This window comes from Panthera pardus, unplaced genomic scaffold (genome assembly GCF_024362965.1).
Source record: "Panthera pardus isolate Hobbes unplaced genomic scaffold, ASM2436296v1 HiC_scaffold_21, whole genome shotgun sequence".
NCBI classification, from domain to species: Eukaryota; Metazoa; Chordata; class Mammalia; order Carnivora; family Felidae; genus Panthera; species Panthera pardus.
In genome coordinates, this window is record NW_026526777.1 from 67834952 (window position 1) to 67839334 (window position 4383).

At 50.3% G+C, this 4383-nt stretch overlaps 1 pseudogene; it reads left to right on the plus strand.

Moving 5' to 3' along the window:
* The first annotated feature begins 2459 nt into the window (after positions 1–2459).
* On the plus strand, positions 2460–2611 carry LOC128778947 (U2 spliceosomal RNA; annotated as a pseudogene).
* The last annotated feature ends 1772 nt before the right edge of the window (positions 2612–4383 follow it).

Below are 4383 nucleotides of genomic sequence, written 5' to 3' on the forward strand. Positions count from 1 at the left end.
CTACATAAATAAAAATAACATTACAAACGGACAATACTAGGGTCGTGGGATCGAGCCCCACCTCGGGCTCTGAGCCGAGCTTGGAGCCCACTTGAGATTCTCTCTCTCCCTCTCTCTCTGCCCCTCCCCCCCCAATAATAATGATGATGATAATAGTAAATAAAAACCAAGGAAATTACCGGGAGATAGACTGAGTACATGTTGTTTCAAATACCTCATGTCATTTAAAATACTCATGTCAGTTAAAATACCAAGTCCCTGTGAAGTCAGAGAAGAAATGCAGTTTTTTAAGTTTATTTATTTTGAGAGAGAGAGAGAGAGAGAAGAAATCCCAAGCAGGCTCTGAGCTGTCAGCACAGAGACTGACACGCAGGGCAGCTGAGGTCGGCAACCCACACTCACCGCTGGGGAGGGCACACCGCCCGCCCTGAGGGGCCACCCGGGCTGCACCAGGGGGCAGGGTAGACAAGCAGGGGCCGGGGGGTGGGGGGGCAGGCTCCGTAGTGATAAGGTAGGGTGACGATGGGTTTGTTGAGTGATTTTTCAGGCTGGCAGGAAGGTGACACCGAGACTGAGGTCCAGGGGGCTGGGGTGCAGCGGGGCCAGCTGGTGGGGGACCCAGGCGGGGGAGGGGGGCCTTTCCTGCTGGGTCGGGGGTGGTCCCGGGAACTCACAGTTAGACCCTGTGAGGCCCCAAGATGTCCAGACAGCACCTGGGATCACAGCCCTTCCGATACTCCATACTCGGGGGACCAATACCCCAGAGAGTCTCCAAGGGCACACAGCAGGCAGGGCGGGCTGTGCGTGCAAAGCCCCACAAAACGCTTGGGAAGAAGTTCACCACGGAGGCGGGAGAGGGTTAGGGGAGCTGCACGCCCAGACACCACGGGGCGGGGGGTGTCTCCCGGGCCACAGTCAAGGTGACGAGGGCACATCCAGCGTGGGGGGCCCGGGAGCGACGGCAGCTCCCACGGGCAGAAGACAATCCACCAGGACCCCCATCACGGGAGCGCACGCCCACCCTTGCTTCCCCACGCACAATCCCCGGCCACCGGCTATGGAAGACAAAACCAGAGACAAATACATACGACCTCAAAGACACACGTGAGCAGACAACCCAGAGCCACCACGTTTGAAGACCACCCACACCGCGAGAGCCACATATGGTCAAACCCAGTGAGGGCTCGGGTTCTGTGTTCAGGTGATCGGGATGCCGCCCTTCCTTCCTCCTCCACACCTTGGTTTTTAAAACGACCCAAGATATGGGGCGCCTGGGTGGCTCGGTCGGTTAAGCGTCCGCCTTTGGCTCAGGTCATGATCTCGCGGTTCGTGAGTTTGAGCCCCATGTCGGGCTCTGTGCTGACAGTTCAGAGCCTGGATGGAGACTGCTTCCAATTCTGTGTCTCCCTCTCTCCCCACCCCTCCCCTGCTTGCGCTCTGTCGCTCTCTGTCTCAAAAATAAACACAAAAAATTTATTGAAATACATAATATTCATCTAGAAACTTGTATGAAGAATAATTATAAAGTGGGAAATAGTGTAAACCCTATCTTTTTTTTTTTTTTAAGTTTTTATTGAAATTCCAGTTAGGGAACAGACACGTTCTATTCACTTCGGCTAAAGTGATTCAACACTTCCCTACATCACCCCGTGCTCATCACGGCAAGTGGCCGCCTTAATCCCCATCATCTGGCCCACCCATCCCCCACCACCTCCCCTCTGGCGACCACCGTCAGTGTGCTCTCTAGAGTTAAGAGTCTGTTTCTTGGTTTGTGAGGACACAGTTATTTTTACCGCAAAGGCCACTTCCTGCTGAGGAAGAGCAACGACCCAAGATGGAAACGCAGCAGACACTGGCAGGTGTCCAGAGACATCTGTTCCGGACTTCTTCCCAGCCACGGGCCAGGCTGTGTCCCCACCCGCCTCGCGCCTGACCTGTCATGTGTCTTGTGCTCACCTGCTCGACAGGAAACCCCTCGGGGACCCCCTTTTCAGTCAAGACGTTGTTTGCACCTTCTTTTATCTTTTGGTCAATCCTGCCAGGTTGTCTGAGTTTTGTTTCAACAACTTTGGGCAGAGAAGAATAAAGTTACGGGTCTTACACTGCCTGGTCTCAAAACTTATTAGAGAGCTACAATAATCAAAACAGTGTGGTCCCAGCAGGAAGGCACACATATCGGCCAATGGAACAGAATAGAGAGTCCAGAAATCAAACCCTTGAGCCGGTGGCCAACGGCTCTTCAACAAGGGCGCCAGGACTATTCGACGGGAAAAGGACAGTCTCTTCGACAAATGGTGCTGGGGAAACTGGACATTCACATGCCAAAGAATGCAGCCGGACTCTTACTTATACCTGTATCTTACCTTTGTATTTTGTGTATACAGAAATTAACTCAAAACACATCAAAGACCTAAAAGTAACAGCAAAGACTATAAAAATTTAGAAGAAAACATAGCGGAATCGCTTCTCGGCCTTTTGGCTAAGATCGAGTGTAGTATTTGTTCTTATCGGTAGAAGAAAACACAGCGGAAAGCTTCCTGACGTTGGATTTGATGGCGACTGATTTCTTGGATATGACCCAAAAGCACAGGGGACAAAAGGAAAAACAGATAAACTGGACGACATCAAAGGTTAAAACTTCTGTGCGTCAAAGGACACAATCCACGGAGCCGGCAACCTACGGAATGGGAGAAAATATGTGCGAATCACACATTTGATAATGGGTTCAGTTAATATCCAGAAGGTAAATACAAAACTCCCACAACCCAACCACAAAGGAAGAAACCAAAGAACCCAACTATAAAACGGGCAAAGGACTTGACTAGACCTTTCTCCAAAGACATCTTGGTGGCCCAAAAGCCCATGAAAAGAGCCTCAACATCACTCATCGTTAGGGAAATGCAAACCAAAACCACAATGGGATACCACCTCACATCCATCAGGAGGACAACCATCAGAAAAAAACGGAGAACAAATGTTGGTAAAGACGTGGCTATAATGGAACCTTTGGGCATTGTGAAAATGGTGCCACTCCTGCGGAAAACGGTGCAGAGAATCATCAAAAATTTCAAAACAGAATCACCATATGATCCGCCTGTGGGTATTTACTCAAAAGAATCGGAAACAGGTCCTCAAATGGCTATTTGTACACCTATGCTCATAGGCCCATTATTCATGACAGCTGAAAGGTGGAAACAATCCATCGATGGATAAACAAAGAAAAGGTGATATATGTATGTACATATATATACATATACGCACACACACAAAACGGAATATCAGTCTTTTTTTTTAAAGCGTATTCGCATATTCTTTTTTTAAGTTTATTTATTTATTTGGGGGGTGGGGAGGAGCAGAGAGAGAGGGAGAGAATCCCAAGCAGGCTCCGCACGGTCAGCTCAGAGCCCCATGTGGGGCTTGAACTCACGAACTGTGAGATCATCAGTCTGGTGAGTTTTGGCAATGGTAAACATCCAAGTTACCGCGACCCAAAACAAGATCTAGAACGTTTCCGTCGCCCGAGAAAGTTGCGACATGCCCCTCCCAAGCCATCCTCCGTCTCCCTGCCTCATTCTAGCCTCTCCCACGGGGATCAGGGATCGTACAGTATGAACGTTTTGCATTTGGTTTCTTTTACTCAACACGGCTTAAGATTTACCCACAGTGTTGCATGTATCTGTAGGTCGTTGCTTTTTATGGCCTCGCGGAGCCCGTGGTGAGCCCACAGTACGGTTTCTCGGTTATCCTGCCGATGGGTAGGTGGCTTGTGTCCAGTGTCGGGCTGCCGTGAAGGAAGTCGCCGTGATTCTTCACGGTCTTTTCACGGAGTACGTCTTCCTGATTCCGGGGCACCTAGGAACGGAAGTCCTGGATCGTGGCGCAGATACGCACACGACTTTGTAGGCAAGCGCCACACGCTTCTCCGGAGGGGTTGCTCCGTTTCGTGATCCCACCGGCAGCGTGGAAAGCTCGATTTACTCCACGTCCTCATGGTCTTCTCCGGCGTAACCGCTCCAGCAGGGGTGAAATAGTAGCCCAGCTACTGGTTTTAACTCGTGTTTCCTGCTGACTCCCGGTGCTGAGCTCCTCCGATGTGCTTACTGGCCGAGCTGTCTGTTCAAGTCTTTCGCTCACTTTTCATTGGGTGGCTCGTTTGTTCGGTATCGATTTGTGGCGGGGTTTTGTAAGGTTTTATCGGTTCAAATTCTTTGTCAGATGCACCTGTTGCAAATACACTCACCCAGTCTACAGCTTGCTTCCTTTTTTTTTTTTTTTTTTTTTTGAGAGAGAGAGAGAGAGAGAGAGAAAGAGATAGCATGGGGAAGGGGCAGAGAGAGAGAATCCCAAGCAGGCTCTGTGCTGTCAGTGCAGAGCCAGATGCGG